Source organism: Notamacropus eugenii, chromosome 1 (assembly GCF_028372415.1).
Source record: "Notamacropus eugenii isolate mMacEug1 chromosome 1, mMacEug1.pri_v2, whole genome shotgun sequence".
In the NCBI taxonomy this organism is placed as follows: Eukaryota; Metazoa; Chordata; class Mammalia; order Diprotodontia; family Macropodidae; genus Notamacropus; species Notamacropus eugenii.
Genome location: NC_092872.1, coordinates 575,773,148 through 575,798,486, shown reverse-complemented (window position 1 = coordinate 575,798,486; position 25,339 = coordinate 575,773,148). Strand labels below are relative to the sequence as shown.

General features: G+C 36.5%; 1 long non-coding RNA gene across 2 annotated transcripts in view; it reads left to right on the top strand.

Annotated features, from left to right (window-relative positions):
• Positions 1-3,135: 3,135 nt before the first annotated feature.
• LOC140520452 (uncharacterized) overlaps positions 3,136-25,339 on the top strand; it is a 57,046-nt gene continuing 34,842 nt past the window's right edge. The window contains exons 1-2 of one of the 2 annotated variants that reach the window (XR_011972508.1): positions 3,136-3,621; positions 11,364-11,468. This is a non-coding gene — a long non-coding RNA (uncharacterized lncRNA). The remainder of the gene's footprint in view (positions 3,622-11,363; positions 11,469-25,339) is intronic. The other variant, XR_011972507.1, reaches the window with a different exon arrangement.

The following is a 25,339-nucleotide window of genomic DNA, read 5'->3' as shown; positions in this document are numbered from 1 at the left end:
TGAATGGTTGGATCAGCTCACAGCTCTACCAACAATTAATTAGTGTTTCAACTCTCCCACATCTTCTCCAACATTTATCACCTTCTTGTTTTGTCATGTTAGCCAATCTGATAGATGTGATATGGTACCTCAGAATTGTTTTGATTTGCATCTCTTTGATCAATAGTGATTTTGAGCATTTTTTCTTATGCCTATAGGTAGCTTTGATTTATTCCTCTGAAAATTGTCTGCTCATATTCTTTGACCATTTATCAATTGGGGAATAGCTTGCATTCTTGTGTATTTGACTCAATTCTCTATATATTTTAGAAATGAGGCCTTTATCACAGATACTAGTTGCAAAAATTCTTTCCCAGTTTTCTGCTTCTCTCCTAATCTTGTTTACATTGAGTTTGGTTGGGCAAAACCTTTTCGATTTAATGTAATCAAAATTATCCATTTTGTACTTCATAATATTTTCTATCTCTTGTTTACTCAAAAATTCTTCCATAAATCTGATAAAAACTGTATTCTTTGTCCTACTAATTTGTTTGTAGTATGAATCTTTATACCTAAACATGTACCCATTTAAACTTTATTCTTGTGTACTGTGTCAGGCATTGGTCTACACACTAGTTTCTGCCACACTGTTATCCAGTTTTCCCAGAAATTTTTGTCAAATAGTGAGCTCTTATTCCAGAAGCTAGGGTCCTTGAGTTTATCAAACACTAGTTTGCTATATTCATTGACTACTGTGTCTTGAGTACCTAACATATTCCACTGGTCTACCCTTCTGTTTCTTAGCTAGTACAAAGTGGTTTTGATAGTTACTGCTTTATAATACAATTTGAGATCTGGTAGAGCTAGGACACCTTCCCTAGCATTTCTTTTCATTAGTTCCTTTGATATTCTGGACCTTTTGTTCTTCCAGATGAATTTTGATATTATTTCTTCTATTTCTAGAAAATAGGTATCTGATAGTTTGATTGGTATGACACTGAATTAAGTAAATTAATTTAGGTAGAATTGTCATTTTTATTATATTGGCTCGGCCTATCTGTGAGCAACTGATGTTTTTCCACTTACTTAGATCTGACTTTATTTGTGTAAAAAGTATTTTGTAAGAGTATTCATATAGCCTCTGGGTTTGTTTTGGCAGATAGACTCCTAAATATTTTATAGTGTCTACTGTAGCTTTAAATGAGATTTCTCTTTCTATCTCTTGTTGTTGGGCTTTGTTATTACTATACAGAAATGCAGAAGATTTCTGTGGGTCAGTTTTGTGAACTGCAACTTTGCTAAAGTTGTTTATTTTTTCAAGTAGTTTTTTACTTTATTCTCTGGGATTATCAAAGTATATCATCATAAAATCTACAAAGAATGACAACTTAGTTTATTCTTTGTGCATTCCAATTCCTTCAATTTATTATTATTCTCTTATTGCTACAGCTAAAATTTTTACTACCATATTGAATAACAGTGGTTATAATGGACATCTTTGCTTCATCCTTGATCTTATTGGAAATACATCTAGCTTATCTCCATTGCATATAATGCTTGCTGTAGGTTTTAGGTAGATACTGCTTATTACTTTATCAAAATTTCCATTTATTCCTTTGTTCTACAGTATTTTCAATAGGAATGGATGTTGTATTTATTCGAAAGCATTTTCTGTATCTATTGAGATAATAACTTGGTTTCTGTTAGTTTTGCTGTTGATATGATCCTTAATGCTAATAGTTTCCTAATATTGAACCAGTCCTGCATTCTTGGTATAAATCCTACCTGATCATAGAGTTATTCTCCTGATAAATTACTGTATTTCTTTTGCTAGAATCTTATTTAAAAATGTCGCATCTATATTCATTAGAGATATTGGTCTATTTTATTTCTGTGTTTTGACTCTTCTTGGTTTAGGTATCAAAATCATATTTGTATTATAAAAAGAATTTGCAAGGACTGCTTCCACTCTAATTTTCCCAAATAATCTATATAATACTGGAATTAACTGTTCTTTAAATGTTTGATAGAATTCACTTATAAATCCATCTGGCCCTGGGGATTTTTTCCTAGGGATTTCATTGATGGTTTGTTCAATATCTTTTTCTGAGTTGTGGTTATTTAAGTATTTAACTTCCTCTTCTGTTAATCTGGGCGATTTATATTTTTAAAAATAATCATCTGTCTCAATTAGATTGTCAAATTTATGGGCATACAATTAGGCAAAGCAATTTCTAATTTTTTTTTAGGTTCCTCCTCAATGGAGATGAGTTCACCCTTTTCATTTTTGGTGTTGGTAATTTGGTTTTCTTCTTTCTTTTTTTAAAATCAAATTGATGAATATTTATCAATTTTATTGGTTTTCTCATAAAACCAACTCTTAGTTTTACTTATAGGTTCAATAGTTTTCTTAATTTCAATTTTATTAACCTCTCCTTTGGTTTTCAGTATTTCTAATTTGGTATTAACTTGAGGATTTTTAGTTTGTTCTTTTTCTAGCTTGTTCAGCTGTATACCCAAGTCATTGGTATCCTCTCTCTCTATTTTATTCATGTAGGCATTCAAGGATATAAAACTTCTCCTAAGAAATGCTTTTGCAGTATTCCATAAGATTTGATAGGTTGTCTCATTATTGTCATTCTCTTGAATGAAGTTGTTGATTGTTTCTTTGATTTGCTGTTTAACTCACTCATTCTTTACGAATAGATTATTTCATTTCCAATTAATTTTTGGTCTACCTTTCCCTGGCCTTTTATTACATATAATTTTTATTGCTTTATGATCTGAGAAGGATGCTTTGATTATCTCTGCCTTTCTGAACTGGACTGTGAAATTTTTATGCCGTGGTCACTTTTGTATATGCACTGTGTGAGGCTGAGAAAAAGATATATTCTTTTCTGTCCTCATTCAGTTTTCTTTAGAGATCTATCATGTCTGCCTTATCCAGAGTTTGCATTGGAAGTTCTAAATGGGACTATATTTCTTTGTCTCTCTGCCCAGATCTTGATGACCATAATAAAATTTTAAATAACCCAACTTCTTGGGAGCTGCAGAAGGAGCTTGATCTATTCCAAACAATCAGAGAGGATTTTGTGCTAAGGTACATGGTGACCAGATCTGGACATATCAAAGAGAGAAAAAAAGATATTATCAACAGGACTGGTGCATTTCCTTGCCACTGCCCATCTCCATGCTTAATCAGTCTCTAGAATACAAAACTTGGAACTCCAACCTTACACCTGTAGTTCAGCTTATTTACCATTCTTGGCACAAAAGGCCAATCTTTAGAACTTTCTCATCTGTGAGATGTCCACAACTTTTAAGCCCACAGATTTATTTTCTTTTGCTGAAGTTCCACCTTCTGAAAATATTCACATTGTGCTGTGTGGAAGTTAATGGTGCATAACAAGAGAGGACTGGACATTCTGCTGATGGCAGCTCCTCTCATCAGCCTGGCACATATTTTTGGAACTGGCACAGAAAAGTCATTTGATTTTAAGAATGTGGTACCTTGTGTGATTTTCTATCTTCTGGAATTTACCTTTAACCTAAAATACACTTCCTGCTGCTGGAAGGGATCGATAGTTGGCCTCAAGTTCTGGAAACTTTGGGTTCAATCTTTTTTCTGACTCAAACTTTCAGGTAAGTCCACTGCGCCACTTATCTGACAATGCAACAATCCTCCAGGAAACTCTGTAATCCCCTCAAGTGCAAATCAGGAGCTGATCTCTCTCTCTCTCTCTCTCTCTCTCTCTCTCTCTCTCTCTTTCTCTCTCTCTCTCTCTCTTTCTCTCTCTCTCTCCCTCATTGTTTAAAGTTACCTTGAGCTCACATTCAAATCTTTTGTATATTGCCTTTCATAGTCACCTTCATAGTTGCATTTCCTCTTTCTGCCAAAATGATCTTACAAAACACAGATTTGACCATGCCACTTGCATACTGAATAAATTTCTGTCACTACTTGTTATCTCCACTGTCAAAAAGAAAATCCTCCATTTGCTGTAAAGTCCCTCACAACCTGGCCCCAAACTACCTGTCTTGTTTTCTTATACCTTACTATCTTTCAAATACGCAGCTACACAGATTTTCAGTCACTAAATAGTCTTTTTGCTACTTTTCACAAACCATATTCCCTCTTTTGTCTCTACACCTTTTCTCTGCCTTTAAGGAGCTTTCATTCTCTCTAATTGTACTCTAAACATTTACCCCTACAAAAAGATACAAACCTGTATTTCATCTAGGTCTGTGATAGATACAGTCTGGCATCCCAGGTACAGATTATGCCTTGCAGTCAGAGAGCCTTGGGTTCAAATTCCACTTCCTACACACTAATGCATTCTTTAACCTCCTATGACCCCTAGCCACTCTATGAGTTGTGGAGTAGTTACTTATTTAGCTGAGAGAGTTTCCTCACTAGGGATTTCCCATGCCAGTGGAATAGCAGAGTTTAAATAGGAAATAATTGCAAACTAAATATAAAGAAATAAAGGGAGTGCACTGTTGGGGAGAGGGCTTATAAGTAAGACAATGAACTAGCCCAATCATTGAGAAGACCAGATACTCAGAAAAGGCCTCATGTAGCAGGTAGTTCTTGAGGGGCATTTTTAGGTAAGCTAACCATTGTGAAAGGCAGAGATGGAGGAAGATGTCCCAGGCATGGGAGGTAATGTTTGCAAAGCAAGCAGATAAGAAATGGAATGTCCAGTATGAAGAAGTACAAATAAACCAGGTTGACTTGGACATAAATTGCCTGAGGAGAATGAAATCCTGGAAAGGTAAGCTGAAGTTAGATTATTCAAGGCTTCAAATACCTGCAGACTTTATATTTTATCATAGATGCAATTGAGCTTTATAAGCAGAAGAGTGATTGGTTCAGAAACGGTTCTCCTACTCATCACCTTTAAATGATTGTGTGGAACGCTGACCTCCAATGTAATAACCTATAGGAAAGTCATCTACAAAGAGGCAGAAGTTCTAACCTCAATTCTGAACAGTAACAAAGCACAAAACCCCCACCAATTAGAAGATATAATTTCCATTAAGGTCTCTAGAGGATGAGAGTCTACAAGAAACCCTGAGTACCATCCTTTCCTTCTGCTACCTTTCTTAGCTTGATTTTTCACCAGGCAGAATATTAATAATACCCTTATGAAGGACTGTCTAACTTTCCTCTTTTCAACATTTATGTTAAGCTCTACATCAGGGCTCAATAAGGATAGAGGAGAAGAGGAGACCTGGAGGGTGAAAACTCTGTTCATATTGTGTTGAACTTTTTTGTGACATGCCAGTTCTGTCCCTGGTGTTTTCATGTCAAAAATGTTGGAGTGTTTTGCTATTTCCTTCACCTGGGCATTAAGGCAAACAGAGGTTAAGTGACTTGCCCAGGATCACACATCTGGTAAAGGTTTGAGGCCTGATCTGAACTCAGGTTTTCATGACTGAAGGAAAACTGTAGGTTATCTAGGAGAAGATGTCTAACTGTAGAATGATATGGTTCCTTATATCTTAATATGATTACACACATGTGTGTATATGTAAGTATGCATGTGTGTATGTATATGAATGTGTATATGTGTGTATCTTCATATCTACATCTGTATGTATGTGTCTATATCTATCTATATCTCCAATTGTAGTGTTAATTCATTGTAGTGTTCTGGAGGTAGGGATGGAGTAAGGGAAAGATGAAAATAAAAGTCACATTAGAGAACAAAAGAAAACTTCCAAGGAAGTAAAGATGGGCAGCTCTCAACACAAGGCTTAGTATTTATTATATTGCCTTTCTTGAAATGGAAAGTTATTGCTATATATTTTGATTTTGAATCCTCTCTCATGTTCTGTTGTGTACCTGGCTATACTTTCCCCCTCCCCCTCATTTTGTATTACTTTAGTTTTGGTATTTAAGTTTGTATCCTTTTTTATTTTCTTATTTTATATTTAAGTTTTATATAAAAATAAATTTACAAAGAAAAAAGCTTAATATGAGGAACTGTTATTTTGCGAGTAAGATCAATCAGCAAGCATTTATTAAGTGCTTTCTATGTGACAGGGAGTGTGATAATCTCTGAGTATAAAAACTTCTGCAAAATACAGGACCTAACTTGAAGCAGCTTATAATTTAACTGGCAAATAATACAAGCAAATAAATATTTCCAGAGGATACTATATAGGGGATAAAAAGGAAATAATTAAGAGGGAAGGCACCACACAAAGAGTAGCTGGAAAAAAATCAGTAAAAGAACAGATCTTACTTGAGACTTAAAAAGAGCTAAGTAAACCCCAAATAGAGTCACAAAGAGTGGGACATGACTAATGGAAAACAACAATATAAAAAATACCATACAAAATAACAAAATACAACATATAAAACAACAAAATAAAAAAAATCATAAAAAGATATACAAATCACAGCAATAAAAAACAAAATAAAACTGAATCAAATCTATCAAATAAGAGCATTACCCATTTGAGAAAGTCAAAAGATATAAATGGGAGGATTCCAGCAGAAGAAATCAAATATATATAGTCACATGAAAAAAAAATTTCTAAATCACTATTGAGCAGAGAAAGGCAAAATTAAACAACTCTGAGTTATCACTTCACACCCATTATAATTTCCATATTCTTTTATTTCTTTTTTTAAATATGTGACTAATAAGAAAGTGAGTTTTCCATTATTTCAGATATATAATGTAAGTCATATAGTTTGCCTTTTCAATGGTTGCAAAAAGGTTGAGGAGGAGGGACACGACTGGAACTCAAAATTTAATAAGAAAGATTGTTAAATATAAAGAAACAATAAAGTGAAAAAATATTCTATTCCCTTTGCCAAGTTCTTATAGAAAACTTTTGCCCTGAAATTCATGAATGAGACTGGTTTTCAATTCTTTATCGGCTTGTGAATATCATTTTCCTCTGCAAGTCCTTTGTACTTGTCTTAGTGGTATTGCTGAGAAGAGCTGAGTCATTCATAGTTCATCAGCACATAATGTTGCTGCTATTATGTACAACATATTCCTTGTTTTGTTCATTTCACTTTCCATCAATTCAAACTTGTTTTTCTCAGATTTTCTGGAATCTATCATTCATCATTTCTTATTGAAATTGTATTCCATTATATTCACCTACTACAGCTAGTTCTCATTTGAGAAATGAGGCCCTTATCAGAGGCAATTGCTGTAAAAATTGTTTTTCAGCCTTCTACTTGCCTTCTAATCTTGATTGCATTGGTTTTGTTTGTACAAAAGATTTTTTGATTTAAAATAATCAAAATTATCTGTTTGTTATTGTGTAATGCTCTCTATCTCTTATTTGGTCACAAATTCTTTCCCACTCCTATAGATCAGACAAGTAGATTTTCCTTGACCTTTTAATTTGTTGATGGTGTCATCATTTATGTCTAAATCATGGACCCATTTTGATCTTATCTTGATAAATGGTGTGAGTTAATCTATATGTAGTTTGTGCCCTATTGTTTTCCAGTTTCCCCCCCAGATTTTATCAAATATTTAGTTCTTGTCCCTAAAATTAATTTATGTATTTAATCAAATACTAGATTACTGTGGTTATTGACTACTGTGTCTGGTGCACTGAATCTATTTCACTGATCCACCACTCTATGTCTTATATTGTACCTTATAGTTGTGATGATAGGTAGTTTGAGATCTGGTATTGATAGAGTATCTTCCTTTGCATTTTTTTTCTTTAGTTCCCTTTATGTTCTGGATCTTAGAATTTTGTTCCTATTTTTGGAGCTCTAGCAAACAAATTTTTGATAGCTTGATTGGTATGGCACTGAATAAGAAAATGAGACAGAGTTGTCATTTTTGTTATTTGGCTTGGACTAACCATGAGCAATTGACATTTTTCCGGTTGTTTACTTCAGACTTTATTTGTGTTCAAAGTATTTTCTGTGTTCATGTAGTTATTGTGTTTTTCTTGTGATGTAGGGTCCTAAGTATTTTTTATTGCTTATGGTTATTTTAAATATAATATTTCTCTTTATCTCTGACTACTGGGCTTTATTGATCATATAAATATGTATGGGATTCTGTGTCATCTTGTAATTTTGCTAAAGTTGTCATTTATTTCAATTATTATTTCAAAATAAATTATTCAATTTATTTCAAACAGTTTTTAGTTGTTGCACAAAGATTCTCTCAGTATATCATCATGTCATCTGCAATGATGATAATTTTGTTTCCTAACTGACTATTTTAATTCCTTCAATTTCTTTGTCTTCTCAGCTTGCTCTAACATTTCTAGTATTCTTTTGAAGAATAGTGGGTGATAATAGGCATCTTTGTTTCACCTATGATCTTATTGGGAAGACTTTTAGCTAATCTCCATTAGATATAATATTTGTTTGTTGATTTTAGATAGATACTGTTTATCATTTTAAGGAGTGTTCCCTTTTTCCCCAGAGTTCTCAGTGTTTTTAATAGGAATGAATCATACATTTTATCAAAAGCTTTTTCAGTATCTATTGAGATAATCACATGATTTCTATCGGTTTTGCTATTTGTATGGTCAATTATGTTCTTAGTTTATCTAATATTTGACCAATCCTGCATTCCTAGTATAAATCCAACCTGTTCATAGTGTTTGATCCTTCTGATATATTGCTTTAATCACCTTGTGAGTACTTTGTTCAGAATTTTTCTATTGATATTCATTAGGAAAACAGGTCTATACTTTCCTTTCTCTATTTTATCTCTTCCTGGTTTAGATATGTCATATTTATGTCATGAAGGGAGAAAGTTAGGAGTCCCTTTTCACCTATTTTTCCAAATAATTTATACAGTATTGGAATTAATTCTTTTAAATATTTGGTATAATTTTTTCGTGAACCCATCTAGCCATCAGGAGTTCATTAATGGCTTGTTCAATTTATTTTTTCTAAAGTGTAATTATTTTAGCATTCCATTTCCTGATCTGTTAAGTTTGGTAATTCATTATTTTTTGGTAAATGTTCAGACATTTTCACAGACTGTCAGATTTATTGACATATAATTGGGCAAAATATTTCCTAATCCTTGTTTTGATTTCTTCACTGTTGGTGATTTTACCCTTTTTGTTTTTAATACCGGATATTTGGTTTTCTTCTTTCTTTTATAAAAAATGAATTAACCAATGGTGAACTTTTTTTCCTAAAGCAAACTCCTCAACATATTTGTTAGCTAAATGGTTTTTTCTTTCTGTCTTATTTATCTCACTTTCGATTTTCAGGATTTCCAATTTGATGTTCATTTGGGGATTTTTAATTTTTTCTTTTTTCTAGTTTTTTTAGTTGCATGCTCAATTCATTGAGTTGTTATGTTTTTTTTTCCATTTTGTTGATGTAAGAATTCAGAGAAATAAAATTTCCCCTCAGTACTGAATTGACTACATCCTGTAATTTCAGTATGTTCTTTCTTTGTTGTTATTCTCTTTAACAAAACTATTGATATTTTTTTCTGATTTGTTTCTTGACTAACTTACTCTTTAGGATTAGATTATTTACTTTCCAATTAATTTTTATCTATATTTCAAATTTCCTTTGTTGAATGTGGTTTTTATTGTGTTATGACCTTAAAAGAATACATTTAATGTTACTGCCTTTCTACATTTGATACTGAGATTTTTATGTTCTATTACATGATCAGTTTTGTGTAGATACTATATACCACTGAGAAAACAAAAAGATATAATCCTTTCTGTTCCCATTCATTTTTCTCCAAACATCTGTCATATCTTACTTTTATAATATCCCATTTCTTCTTCTTAATTTCTATCTGTTTTCTTTTTGGTTGGATTTATCCAGTTCTGAGAGGCAACAGTTGGAAGTCCCCCACTATGTTAGTTTTGTGGTTTTTCTTTTTTCCTGTTACTCACTTAACTTCTCTTTTAAGAATTTGGAAATTATACCACTTGGTACAAATAGGTTTAGTATTGGTATTACGTCATAGAGGTAGAAAAATAATAACAAAACTCATCTGGAAGAACAAAAGATCCAGAATATTAAGGGAATTAATGAAAAGAAAACCAAGGGAAGGTAGCCTAGCTTTATGAGAAATCATACTGCAATGAGATACTTGGTACTGGTTGACAAAAAGAGTGGTGGATCAGTGGAATAGGTTAAGTACACAACACACCATAGTCAACAACTGTAGTAATCTATAATTTGATAAACCCAAAGACTTTAGTTTCTGGGATCATAACTCAGTATTTAACAAAAACTCATGTGAAAACTGGAAAAGAGTGTGGCAGAAACTAAGCAGAGACCAACATCCAACACCATATTTTCAAATAAAGCCAAAATGAATTCATGATTTAGACAAAAAGGGTGATCATATAAAGAAATTAGGAAACCAAGGAATAGTTTATCTGCCATATTTATGGAGAAGGGAAGAATTTATGATCAAACAAGAGATATAGAACATTATGAAATGCAAAATGGATAAATTTGATTAAAATAAATTAAAAAGTTTTTGCGCAAATAAAGCCAATGCAACCAAGATGAGAAAGGATTCAGAAAACTGGGAAAACATCTTTACAGATAGCATCTAAGATAAAGGCCTCATTTCCAAAATATATATGTATGTGAGTCAAATTTATAAGAATAAAAGTCATTCCCCAGTTGATAAATGGTGAAAGGATATGAGCATTTAGTTTTCAGAAGGAATTAAAGGAATCTATGGTCATAGGAAAATCACTATTTGAGAAGAGAATTGGAAATTAAAACATTTCCATATCAACACTATCACATTAACTAACATGACAAAACAGGAGCATGATAAATGTTGGAGAAGATGTTGGTGGAGTTATGAATTGATCTAATCATTCTGGAGAGGAATTTGAAATTATACCCAAAAGGTTATAAAACTGTGCATACCCTTTGAACCAGCACTACCACTTCTAAGTCAGTGTCCCAAAGAGATCATAAAAATGGGAAAAGCACTCATATGTACAAAAGCATTTATAGCAGCTCTTTTTGTGGTGGCCAAGAATTGGAAATTGAGGGGATGCCCATCAATTAGGAAATGGCTGAATAAGTTATGATATATGAACGCAATGGAATACTATTGTTTTATAAGTAATAATGAGCAAGCAAACTTCAGAAAAACCCAAAAAGACTTGCATGAATTGAAGCTGCATGAAGTGAGCAGAACCATGAAAACTTTGTACACAGTAAGATCAGTGTTGCTCCATGACCAACATTAATATTCTTAGCTCTTCTCAGTAATGAAATGAACTAAGTCAGTTCCAAAAGACTCATCAAGGAACATGCTGTCTATATGCAGAGATAGAGTCTGGAGTCTGAATGCATATCAAAGCATACAATTATCTTTTTTTCTTTATTTCTTTTGTTCTGAGTCAGTGGGATTTTCTTGCATTTTATTCAGGCTACAGGAAGCATGGGAGCTCTGGTTCCTGGAAGATGGGACAAGTGCTGTTTCTTGGACCTAGATTCTACCGGTTTCCCTGGGTCTGCTAAGGAATGTTGAGAGGTGGGTTCTAGTGTAGGCATTTGCCTCTTCCACCAAACTTGGGCCCAGGATCTCCCACTAATTTTCTGAGGTGGGGCTTGGTGATGGCTTGCTGGGATGTCTCCTGTCTTGGAATGTGCTCTTCTTCACCTGAGTGAGACAGATTTTCCTTGCTGATCCTTCAAATCTCCCAGGCTAAAAGACCATTCCACCCCTTCTTTCCTCTTGCTCTGCTGTTTCAGATTTATTGTGTGGGACTATTTTATTGTTGTTTGGTGGTGAATATAGGAGAGCTACAGAGATATACTATTCTTCACTATCTTGATTCCTGGAAGTAGCACTCTTCCACAGCAGTTCTTAAAGAGAATGCACTTAAGTATATATACACTATAATTTATCAGTGGAGAAAACTCTTATAGTAAGGAATTCTTAATGTGGATGAAGTGTAGAAAAAGGTAGGGAAAGTGGCTGAACCCGGGATTTCATCAATATAGGCAACTTCCAGGTGAGGAAACACCCTCTGCTACTGAAGATTAACATGCTTTTGCATCTTAAAAGCATAGGGAGTGGTTTATAGCATGGAAAGTTCAATTTATCCTGGGTCCTCCAGTCAATTTATGTCAGAATTGACACTTCAATTCCAGTTTTCTTGGCTCTGATGTGGATTCTCTATCTACTATGTTATATTTTATCTCCTTTATACAAAGAAATATACAAAGTTTATTATGTTTTGTGTAATAGATATTTCAACTTTTCAAATGCATAATGATGCAGGAATAATTTTTGCTTTATTCAAGTATGGTTTCAAAATGAGATTTCCTTTATAAAAGTAAGTATTCCAAACATTCTATGAATTTCCTCATATCTTCTACCTTCTCACACTTCCATTCCTCAAAACCCTCCCACACAATGCTCTTCTGCTTATATTTTCTTTAGAAATCTTTTATTCTTTACACCCCAGTTGGAACTTTTGTGAATGTAAATATATCCAGTGTCTGTAGGCAATTTTCAAAATAATGTAGAGCAGATGCCACCCATGATGAAACACTTGAAAATGTAAGATTCATTATAAAACCTTGTAAAAAAAAAGATAAAAGACTATTTCAAAGTCATTAATTATAGTTTAATTGATGCAAAGATATTCTGATTCTGTGACTTTTGGCAAATGTCTTTATCCCCTAGAGAATGGATGGGAAGGACAAGCAAAGTTATTGTTCTTCCAAATTGAAATGGCTTCTCTGTGCCATCTCTGATCCTTTTCTATGAAGGGAAGGAGAATGTCTACAGCATATTTCCCAGAGAGTAGAGATAAGAGTTTTGTGGTCCCTGTAGAACCCACCAGGTAGGTAGGGCATGAGAGGCTGGGGGGAAGATTTCAGTGTTTTGAGGATTTCCTGATTTTTACAGGTGTATGAGTAAGTTTCCTTACTGAGTTTGACTTTCCAGAAACCTCTCTACTGAGTCTCTCACAGACTTTGAACATTTAGCTAGGGTGCAACCAAGTATCTCCTAGGAGTTAATGAGGAGCAGGCACTTAGAGGATTGAATGAAGTTGGGACCTTAGTGGACTTCCACTGGAAAAATGTAGAGATTAAGGATAAGGTAATGGAATCATCCAGGTTTCTGGCATTAAATGCCCTGCGATTACCTCATCTGATAGTAGCACTGTTTCTCTAACCTAGAAAGGACAGTGTTCTTGGATAAACCTTGGAACAAAGTTGTTTAGGATGCAATCTTAGTCCCATTCAAGTCTTATCAATTGAATAAGCATTTATTGAATACCTATTACATGAAGAGATCCATTCTAGTCATGAAGGATAAAAAGATGAAAAAGACCCAGTCTCTGTCCTCAAGGTGTTTCTATTCCAATGCATGGTAATGTGAATAGAATGGGGAGGTATTGGATCTGAACGCAGATGTGTGTGTGTGTGTGTGTGTGTGTGTGTGTGTGTGTGTGTGTGTGTGTGTGTGTGTGTGTGTATAACACAAGATAGGAAGGAGGAGGGGCAAAGGAGGCCAAAGCATCCTATACAAATATGTAAAGTGGGAGAAAAATTTTCAGCTAGAAATAAAGTATCTGAGCTGAACCTTCTAGTGTATTCCCAGAGCAGAAGCTATAGGTACATACCAAAGCACTTGAACTATAAAGGCAAAGTTTCTGGAGTGAAGGTTAGATCAGATTATCTTTAAGAATCACATCTAAGGTGGGCAGAGTCAAGATGGAGGAGTGTAAGGACGAATCTGCTCTAGCTCTACTCCCATAGTCCATGCAATACCTGTTGCAAATGACTCCAAACAAATTCTAGAGCAGCAAAAGCCACAAAACAACAGAATGAAAGAGATTTTTAGCCCAAGATAGCATGGAAGGCTGACAAGAAAGTTCTATCCCACCAGGCTCAGAACAAAGCACAACCAAGCCTTGGGCACACTGCATCCATGGCATGGACAGAACTGGAGCCAGCTTCAGGTTGCAGAATCATGGGTAGCAGCTGCGGTCCCCAGATTTATCAACCCACAAATTCCAAAAATATCTAAAAAGGTCAGCGAAGAAGCTCTTTCACACGAGTGAAAGGGGATTAGCTTCTGACCCCAGCCCTGGTTCCAGAGTAGCAACAGCCACTGCAGCAGCAGAGCTCATTTTTGGAACCCTTGAGCTACATACCCTGTGGAAATCTAACTGGCAATATGGGTTTCAGTTCTGAGTGGAGGTACTGGGGTGAGGAGGAACACTGGCATGGAGCTGGTGGAGGTTCAGGAGAGGGAATCCTACTCACAGAACCTGGGCAGAAAGGAGTACTTGTTGTTGTTCATAGACCAGAGCAAAGGCCAGGAGAGGAGGAAACTCCTTTCCCTTGATTATGCAGCCTTGGAGGAATTGAGAACTTACAGGTCCCTAGAGTATACCATCAACTTGACAAAGGACTCAAAAGTCAAGTAACTGGCTGGGAAAAATGCCCCCAAAAGGGAAAAAAAGAAAACTATAAAAGGTTAATTTCTTGGTGAAAAAGTATTTTCTTCCATTCTTTAAGATGAGGAACAACAAAGCATAACATCAGAGGAAGACACAAAAGTCAAGGCTTCTGCATCAAAAGTTCCAAAAAACATGCAATAGTCCCAGGCCATAGAAAAACTCAAAGAGGATTTTGAAAATCAAGTATGAGAGGTAGAGGAAAAATTGAGAAGAGAAATGAAAGTGTTGAAAGAAAATCATAAAAAACCAGTCAACAGCTTTCTAAAGGAGACCCTCCAAAAACTGCTGAAAAAAATAACACCTTTAAAAAATAGATGAACCCAAATGGCAAAATATGTGTACAAAGCCAATTAGGAGAAGAATGCCTTAAAAAGCAGAATGGGACAAATGGAAAAGGAGGTTCAAAAGCTCACTGAAGAAAATAGTTCTTTAAAAATTAAAATGGAACAGGTGGAAGGTAATGACTTCATGAGAAACCAGAAAATTGCAAAACAAAATCAAAAGAATAAAAAAATAGAAGACAATGTGAAATATCTCACTCGAAAAACAACTGACATGAGAAAGAGATCCCGGGGTGACAATTTAAAAATTATGGGACTACCTGAGAGCCATGATGAAAAAGAAACCTAGACATCATCCTTCATGAAATTATCAAGGAAAACTGTCCTGATATTCTAGAATCAGAGGGTAAAATAAATATTGAAATAATCCAATGATCACTTCCTGACAGAGATTTGAAAAGAGAAACTCCTAGGAATATTGTAACCAAATTCCAAAGTTCCCAGGCCAAAGAGAAAATATTGCAAGCAGCCAGAAAGTCACAATTTTAGTATTGTGAAAATATGATCAGGATAACACAAGGTCTAGTAGATTGTACATTAAGGGATCTAAGTCAAAGATATTCCAGAAGTCAAAGGAACTAGGATTCAAACCAAGAATCATCTACCCAGCAAAACTGTGTATAATGCTTCAGGGGAAAAATGGTCATTCAATGAAATAGAGGACTTTCAAGTGTTCTTGATGAAAAGATAAGAGCTGAATAGAAAATTTGACTTTCAAACACAAGCATCAAGAGAAGCATGATAAGGTAAACAGAAAAGAGAAATCATAATGGACTTACTAAAACTGAACTCTTTACATTCTTACATTGAAAGATTATATTTGTAACTCTTGAGACATTTATCAGAATTTGATAGTTGGAAGGATTACATACAGACAGAAGACACAGGGTGAGTTGAATAGGAAGGGATGACATCTAAAAAAATAAAAATAAGCGGTGAGAGGGGAATATATTGGGAGGAGAAAGGGAGAAATGAAATGGGGCAAATTTTCTCTCAGAGGCAAGAAAAAGATTTTTCAATGGAGGGGAAAAGGGGGGAGGTGAGAGAGGAAAAAGTGAAGCATCCTCTCATGACATTTGGCTTAAGGAGGGAATAACATGCACACTCAATTTGGTATGAAAATATATTTTACCCCACAGGAAAGTAGGGGAGAAGGGGATAAGTGGGGTGTGTGTGTGGGTGCTGATAAAAGGGAGGGCAAATGGGAGGATGCAGTAATTAGAAGTAAACACTTTTGGGGAGGGATAAGGTCAAAAGAGGGAATAGAATAAATGAGGGGAAGGATGGGATGAAATGAAGTATAGTTAGTCTTTCATAATAAAATTATGGAAGTCTTTTGCATTACTTCATATGTATAGGTTATATTGAATTGCTTGCCTTCTCAGTAGGAATAGGTGGGGAATGAGGAAAGGAGAGACATTGGAACTCAAAGTTTTAGGGATGAATGTTGAGAATTGTTTTTGTTTTCAACTAGACAATAGGAAATGCAGGTAATGAGGTATAGAAACCTGTTTTGCCTCACAAGAAAATAGAGATGAGGATAAGGGAAGGGAGGGGTGTGATAGAAAGGAGGGCAGATTGGGGGAAGGTGTAATCAGAATGCATGGTGTTTTAGGTTGGAGGGAGGGGAGAAATGAGGATAAATTTTGGAACTCAAAATTTTGTGAAAATGAATGTTGAAAACTAAAAATAAATAAATTTTGTAAATAGACTCATTTATAATATTACTGTGTAAGACTTGTAAGGCATTGGGGGAGGGGTTCTTTGCTCTTGTAGGTTATCAGTGTTTACTTGGTATTTTCTAGAGGTGGCTTGAAGGGAGACAAAAACAAATATCTCTAGCATTTGCTTCTTCCAAGAAGGGCTAGATTCATACCTGAAGTGGAAGCAGCATTTTGGAGCCAGTGGCTGGCCAGTTTGATCACTTCAAAGAAAAGAGGTGCTGTCTGGAATTATATCTAGCTACTCCCTTAAATATTCTAATTAAGTGGCCATTAATAATACTTTTAGAGACTTATCACTTGTCTATTTCCAGGTCCTCTGTGTTCCTGAAATAGCCACATTCATCCCAAATGCAAACTTAAAGAAGGTATTCCAGTGGAATTGTGAAAATGGACCTGAATTTATACTGTGGTAGCATTTCAAGGCAGACTGTTAACCTCTTCTGGGAAGAATTCAACAGTTGCAGCTCAAATCTCAAAAGCAACAATGGACACATCTATTGTGCATTATTCTTACAAGTTCATCACAGAATATATGATGAAGATAGTTGTTGATAAATCCAAATCCTGAGGGGTGGAAGATGATCAGGACCAAATGTTTGAGGGAAAGAAGATTAGTTTCACAGAGAAGTAATTTCTACTCCATGTGGCATGGTGGAATCTCTCTGTGTTGGATGAAATATGAAATGACTGAGAAAACAAAAGTTTGAGCTTGCCAGTATATCACTTTATTAAACAGTATATCAATTGCACACCAAATCAGGAGCAAGCCCCCTCCATTTTAGCACTGAATCTTGAATACAGAGGAAGACAGACTTAATTCATTAAAAACAAATAATCAAGTAAGACCAATTAACTAAAGAAACCAGTTAAACAGGTTGCAAAATGAGATTATTGGATTTCTAAATGGAGGAAAGATTAGGGCAGAAGAGGGCAAACAGATGCCATTACCTGAAACCAGAAAGAGAGATGTCCTAATCCCTTCAGGCATCTATATTTAATTGAAGGAACATGGAAACAATAACTGATTGACCAATATGGAGACTATGTTCAGATAAAACCTATGGGATACTTGAGATGTATAATTGTAACAAAACTCCTTGCATCTATCTTCAAATTGGACTAGGTGTCGCTTCAACATCACTTATGTCCTTAGGTAAGGCTCTCAAAACAGCAGCTAGAGGTGATCTAACTATGTAGCCAATGCAGAGCTAAGTTCAAACAATGCAATAGAGTTTTGTCTCAATTCCCACATCTGAATAAAATTTGCTCACAAGAAATTGGACTAGACCCATAAATGCATAGGCAGGGAACTGAATTGCCTTCAGATTTGAGTTCCACGATGATGTCAGTATGGTTTACTCCTTTTGCTTAACTCCAACATTTATATGATAGAGGAGCTTATGGATGTAATACCAGGGGTAAACTACATCTTGGAAAAAAAATGACATTCTTCCAACACGGTTATGGAGGAGAGTGGAAGCACTTCACCAGGAATGTGCCCTGGAGAAGGTGTTGCTTCATAAGATCTTTGAGGAAAATCATCCTGGAAATTCCATTTTCTTCACAAATCTGACTGCATTCATTCTTAGAACCTTAGGCGCCATTACTGTTGTTTTTTGATTATTTGCGTCTGATTCTTTGTGACCTTCTTTGAGGCTTCGTTGGCAAAGATATTGGAGTGATTTCCCAACTCTAGCTCATTAAAAGATGAGGAAACTGGGACCACCTGAGTTAAGTGCCTTACCCAGAGTCACACAAATAGCTAAGTGTCTGAATCCAGATAACTTAGTTTAAATTTCACTCTAGAAACCTTGTTTTTATAAGTCAAGTGCTTCACAATGCAACTGCAGCCTCTGATCTGAATAGAAAGCAGAAAGTTCAACTAAAGTACTATATTCCCAGCTGAATTTTTTTTTCCATCTTAAAATATTCTTAAAGGGTATCGTGGTCTCTATTGTTCCCTTCTTTCCCGCATTGTGTTTCATTTATCTGTGTTCATATGCAATATAACTCCATCCTTTCCTCACCTCATTATGTTAGAATGTAAGCACCTTGAGGAAAGGGGTCTAGGATTTTTCATCCTTTTATTACATGTGACTAGCTTTGCCACTTTGTGAGAGTTGTTTATTATTTCAAGTAATTTTTTTATTTGATTCTCTAGGATTCTCTCAGTATATCATCATATTTTCTGATAAGAGTGATAACTTAGTTTTTCTTTTGCCTATTATATTCCTTCTATCTCTTTTTGTTCTCTTTTTCCTAAAGCTAACATTTCTAGTATCATTTTGAGTAACAATGGTGATAATGGACATCCGTGTTTCACCCCTGATATTATTGGAAATGTAGCTTCTTCCCATTTTACATAAGCCTTGCTGATTATTTTACGTAGATGCTACTTATAATTTTAAGGGAAGTTCCATTTACTCCTATGGTCTCCAGTGTTTTCGATAACAATTGCCATATTTTATCAAAAGCTTTTTCTGCATCTATTGAGATGATCATATGGTTTCTGTTAGTTTTGCTGTTGATATTATCAATTATGCTGACAGTTTTCCTAATATTGAACCAGCCCTGCATTCCTAGTGTAAATCCTACCTGATTAAAATATATTATTTAAAATATATTATTCTCATGATGTTGTTGTAATCTTTTTGCACATATCTTATTTAAAATTTTTACATCTATATTCATTAGGGAAATGGGTCTATAATTTTCTTTCTCTGTTTTGGCTCTTTCTGGTTTAGGTATCAACACCATATTTGTATCATAGAAAGAATTTGGTAGGGTTCCTTCTTCACTAATTTTCCCAAATAATCTATATGGTATTGGAATTAACTTTTCTTTAATTATGTGACAGAATTTGCTTGTAAATATGTCTGATACTGGAGAATTTTTCCTAGAAAGTTCATTGATGGCTTGTTCAATTTCTTTTTCTGAAATAGGGTTACATATTTTACTTCTTCCATTAATCTGGACAATTTGTATTTTTGTAAATATTCATCTATTTCTCTAAAATTATCAATTTTATGGGCATAGAGCTAGGCAAAATAATTTCTAATTACTGTTTTAATTTTGTGGTCATTGGAGGTGAATATATCCCTTTCATTTTTGATGTTGGTAATTTGGTTTTCTTCTTTCTTTCATAAAAATCAGAGTGAGGAAATGTTTGTTAGTTTTACTGTGCTTTTCATGAAATCAGTTTGTAGTTTTATTAACTAGTGCAATAGATTTCTTAATTGTAATTTAATTAATCTATCTTTCAGCTTTTGGTATTTTTTTAAAATTTATTTATTTAACTTTTAACATTCATTTTCACAAAATTTTGGGTTCCAAATTTTCTCCCCATTTGTCCCCTCCCCCACCCCAAAACATCGAGTATTATAATTGCTCCAATCGCCAATCTGCCCTCTCTTCTATCATCCCTCTTTCCCTTGTCCCCATCTTCTCTTTTGTCCTATAGGGCCAGATAACTTTCCGTACCCCACTACCTGCATTTCTTATTTCCTAGTAGCAAGAACAGTACTCAACAGTTGTTCCTAAAACTTTGAGTTCCAACTTCTCTTCATCCCTCCCTCCCCACCCATTCCCTTTGGGAAGACAAGCAATTCAATATAGGCTATACCTGTGTAGTTTTGCAAATGACTTCCATAACAGACATATTGTGTAAGACTAACTACATTTCCCTCCATCTTATCCTGCCCCCCATTGCTTCTATTCTCTCTTTTGATCCTGTCCCTCCCCAAGAGTGTTGACTTCAAATTGCTCCCTCCTCTCATTGTCCTCCCTTCCATCACCACCCCCTCCCCGCACCTTGCTTATTCTCTTCTCCCCCATTTTCCTGTATTGTAAGATAGGTTTTCATACCAAAATGAGTGTGCATTTTATTCCTTCCTTTAGTCGAATGTGATGAGTAAACTTCATGTTTTTCTCTCACCTCCCCTCTTTTTCCTTCCACTAAAAAGTCTTTTACTTGCCTCTTTCATGAGAGATAATTTGCCCCATTTCATTTCTCCCTTTTTTCTCCCAATATATTTCTCTGTCACCACTTAATTTCATTTTTTTAAGATATGATCCCATCCTATTCAATTCACTCTGTGCTCTCTGTCTCTGTCCTGCATGCATGTGCATGCACATGTGTGTGCACGTGTGTGTGTGTGTGTGTGTGTGTGTGTGTGTGTGTGTAATCCCACCAAACTACCCAGATACTGAAAAGTTTCAAGTGTTACAAATATTGTCTTTCCATGTAGGAATGTAAACAGTTCAACTTTAGTAAGTCCCTTATGACCTCTCTTTGCTATTTACCTTTTCATGCTTCTCTTGATTCTTATGTTTGAAAGTCAAATTTTCTTTTCAGCTCTGTTCTTTTCATCAAGAATGCTTGAAAATCCTCTATTTCAGTGAAAGACCAATTTTTCCCCTGAAGTATTATACTCAGTTTTGCTGGGTAGGTGATTCTTGGTTTTAGTCCTAGTTCCTTTGACTTCTGGAATATCATATTCCACACCCTTCTATCCCTTAATGTAGAAGCTGCTATATCTTGTGTTATCCTGATTGTATTTCCACAATACTTGAATTGTTTCTTTCTAGCTGCTTGCAATATTTTCTCCTTTTCCTGGGAACTCTGGAATTTGGCCACAGTGTTCCTAGGAGTTTCTCTTTTTGGATCTCTTTCAGGCAGTGATTTGGTGGATTCCTCGAATACTTATTTTGCCCTCTGATTCTAGAATCTCAGGGCAGTTTTCCTTGATAATTTCATGAAAGTTGATTTCTAGGCTCTTTTTTTGATCATGGCTTTCACGTAGTTCCATAATTTTCAAATTGTCTCTCCTGGTTCTATTTTCCAGGTCAGTTGTTTTTCCAATGAGATATTTCACATTATCTTTCATTTTTTCATTCTTTTGGTTTTGTTTTGTGATTTCTTGGTTTCTCATAAAGTCATTAGCTTCCATCTATTCCATTCTAATTTTGAAAGAAGTATTTTCTTCAGTGAGCTTTTGAACCTCCTTTTCCATTTGGCTAATTCTGCTTTTTAAAGCAGTCTTCTCCTCATTGACTTTTTGAACCACTTTTGCCAATTGAGTTAGCCTATTTTTAAAGGTGTTATTTTCTTCAGCATTTTTTGGGGTCTCCTTTAGCAAGGTGTTGAACTGCTTTTCATGCTTTTCTTGCATCTCTCTCATTTCTCTTCCCAGTTTTTCCTCCACCTTCTAACTTGATTTTCAAAATCCTTTTTGAGTTCTTCCATGGCCTGAGCCCATTGAATATTTATTCTGGATGTTTGGGATACAGAAGCCTTGACTTTTATGTCTTTCCCTGATGGAAAGCATTGTTCTTCCTCATCTGAAAGGATGGGAGGAGATATCTGTTCACCAAGAAAGTAACCTTCTATGATCTTATTTTTATTCCCTTTTCTGGGCATTTTCCCAGACAGTTACTTCACTCCTGAGTTTCCTCTCCACAGCCACCTTGCCTCCAGATCTGCCCAGTTAATTCTTGGTGGCTGAGATTCAAATCCAGCTTCCCAACCTCAGGACTTTTGGTGGGGGCAGGGCTGCTATTCAGTGTGAGATTAAGTTCAGGTGCTCAGGTGGGGGCAGGGCCACCACACAGGGCTTAGTTCCCTCAGGGGGTTTATGTGGAGACCTTCAACAATGGATCCAAGCTCCTGCCTGCTTTGGGAGCCCCTGTCCACTGCTGTCTCCCAAGGGGGACTGGGTGATGGAGACACCCTTCTCCCTTCTCAGCAAGCTGAAAAGATCCTCTCACTGACCTTTGGCGGCTGCGGGTGGAGGGACCTGAGCTGTGGCTGGAGAATCTGTCCCTGAAGCCTCCTCGGATCTGCTCCTCGCAGTGCCGCGAGGCCAACGAAGGGCTGGGTCCTGCCCTGGGTCCAGTGTGTGATGGACCTTTCATGTCAGTTTTTCAGGTCTCTCTGGGACAGAAATCTCCTTCTGTCCATTGTTTGGTGGCTTCTGCTGCTCCAGAATTTGTTGGGAGTTCTTCTTCTTCTTTTTTTTTTTTTGACATTTTTTTTTTATTTAGCTTTTAACATTCATTTTCACAAAATTTTGGGTTACAAATTTTCTCCCCTTTTCTCCCCTCCCCCCCCAAACGCCAAGCATTCTAATTGCCCCTATGACCAATCTGCTCTCTCTTCTATCATCCCTCTCTACCCTTGTCTCTGTCTTCTCTTTTGTCCTGTAGGGCCAGATAGCTTTCTATACCCCTTTACCTGTATTTCTTATTTCCTAGTGGTAAGAACATTACAGTTGATCCTAACACTTTGAGTTCCCACTTCTTTAGCTCCCTCCCTCTCCACCCCTTCCCTTTGGAAGGCAAGCAATTCAATATAGGCCAAATCTGTGTAGTTTTGCAAATGACTTCCATAATAGTTGTGTTGTATAGGACTAACTATATTTCCCTCCATCCTATCCTGTCCCCCATTACTTCTATTCTCTTTTGATCCTATCCCTCCCCATGAGTGTTGACCTCAAATTGCACTCTCCTCCCCATGCCCTCCCTTCCATCATCCCCCCCCACTCTGCTTATCCCCTTATCCTCCACTTTCCTGTGTTGTAAGATAGGTTTTCATACCAAAATGAGTGTGCATTTTATTCTTTCCTTTAGTGGAATGTGATGAGAGTAGACTTCATGTTTTTCTCTCACCTCCCCTCTTTATCCCTCCACTAATGAGTCTTTTGCTTGCCTCTTTTATGAGAGATAATTTGCCCCATTCAATTCTCCCTTTCTCCTCCCAATATCTTTCTCTCTCACTGCTTGATTTCATTTTTTTTAAGATATGATCCCATCCTCTTCAATTCACTCTGTGCACTCTGTCTCTATGTGTGTGTGCGTGTGTGCATGTGTGTGTGTGTAATCCCACCCAGTACCCAGATACTGAAATGTTTCAAGACTTACAAATATTGTCTTTCCATGTAGGAATGTAAACAGTTCAACTTTAGTAAGTCCCTTATGACTTCTCTTTGCTGTTCACCTTTTCATGCTTCTCTTCATTCTTGTGTTTGGAAGTCAAATTTTCTTTTCAGCTCTGGTCTTTTCATCAAGAATGCTTGAAAATCCCCTATTTCATTGAAAGACCAATTTTTCCCCTGAAGTATTATACTCAGTTTTGCTGGGTAGGTGATTCTTGGTTTTAGTCCTAGTTCCTTTGACTTCTGGAATATCCTATTCCATGCCCTTCGATCCCTTAATGTAGAAGCTGCTGGATCTTGTGTTATCCTGATTGTATTTCCACAATACTTGAATTGTTTCTTTCTAGCTGCTTGCAATATTTTCTCTTTCACCTGGGAGTTCTGGAATTTGGCCACAATGTTCCTAGGAGTTTCTCTTTTTGGATCTCTTTCATGCGGTGTTCTGTGGATTCCTTGAATATTTATTTTGCCCTCTGGTTCTAGAATCTCAGGGCAGTTTTCATTGATAATTTCATGAAAGATGATGTCTAGGCTCTTCTTTTGATCATGGCTTTCAGGTAGTCCCATAATTTTTAAATTGTCTCTCCTGGATCTATTTTCCAGGTCAGTTGTTTTTCCAATGAGATATTTCACATTATCTTCCATTTTTCCATTCCTCTGGCTTTGTTCTGTGATTTCTTGCTTTCTCATACAGTCCTTAGCCTCCATCTGTGCCATTCTAATTTTGAAAGAACTATTTTCTTCAGTGAGCTTTTGAATCTCCTTTTCCATTTGGCTAATTCTGCTTTTGAAAGCATTCTTCTCCTCATTGGCTTTTTGAACCTCTTTTGCCAATTGAGTTAGGCTAGTTTTCAAGGTGTTATTTTCTTCAACATTTTTTTGGGTCTCCTTTAGCAGGGAGCTGATTTGCTGTTCATGCTTTGACTTCATGTCTCTCATTTCTCTTCCCAGCTTTTCCTCCACCTCTCTAACTTGATTTTCAAAATTCTTTTTGAGCTCTTCCATGGCCTGAGCCCATTGAGTGGGCTGAGACACAGAAGCCTTGATTTCTGTATCTTTGCCTGATGGTAAGCATTGTTCTTCCTCATCAGAAAGGAAGGGAGGAAATGCCTGTTCACCAAGAAAGTAACCTTCTATAGTCTTATTTCTTTTCCCTTTTCTGGGCATTTTCCCAGCCAGTGAATTGACCTCTGAATATTTTCCTCACACCCACCTCACCTCCTGATCCTCCCAGCCAGTGTTTGGGGTCTGAGATTCAAATGCTGCTTCCAGCCTCAGGGCTTTGGGTGGGGGCAGGGCTGCTATTCAGTGTGAGATTAAATTCAGATGCTCAGGTGGGGGCAGGGCTGCCTCTCAGGCTCAGTTCCCTCGGGGAGTTTATGCACAGACCTTCAACAATGGATCTAGGCTCCTGCCTGCTTGGGGAGCCCTGGTCTGCCGCTGCCCCTTAGCTTCTGTCTCCCGAGGGGGCCCGAGCCATGGGGGCACCCCACTTCCCCCTCGACCCGCCAAAGGGACTCTCTCACCGACCCCCGTCACCTGTGGGTGGAGGTACTTGTGCGGCCGCTGGAGATCCCGTCCCTGAAGCCCCCTCGGATCTGTTCCTCTCGGTGCCGCGGCCACGGCAGGGCTGTACTCAGCTCCCAGTCCCGGCGCCCAGTCCGCAGCACGAAGGACCTTTTACGAGAGGTTTGCAGGTCTCTCCGGAACAGAAATCTCCCTCGCTCCAATGTTCTGTGGCCTCTGGGTGCAGAATTCGCCATGAGTTACTTCTTTGTAGTTGTTCTATGGGTTGTGGGTTCGGAGCTATGTGTATGTGCGTCTTTCTACTACGCCATCTTGGCTCCGCCCCCCGGGAGTTCTTCTTTACAGGTATTTTATGGGCTGTGGGTTAGGAGCTAGCATATGTGCATGTTTCTACTTC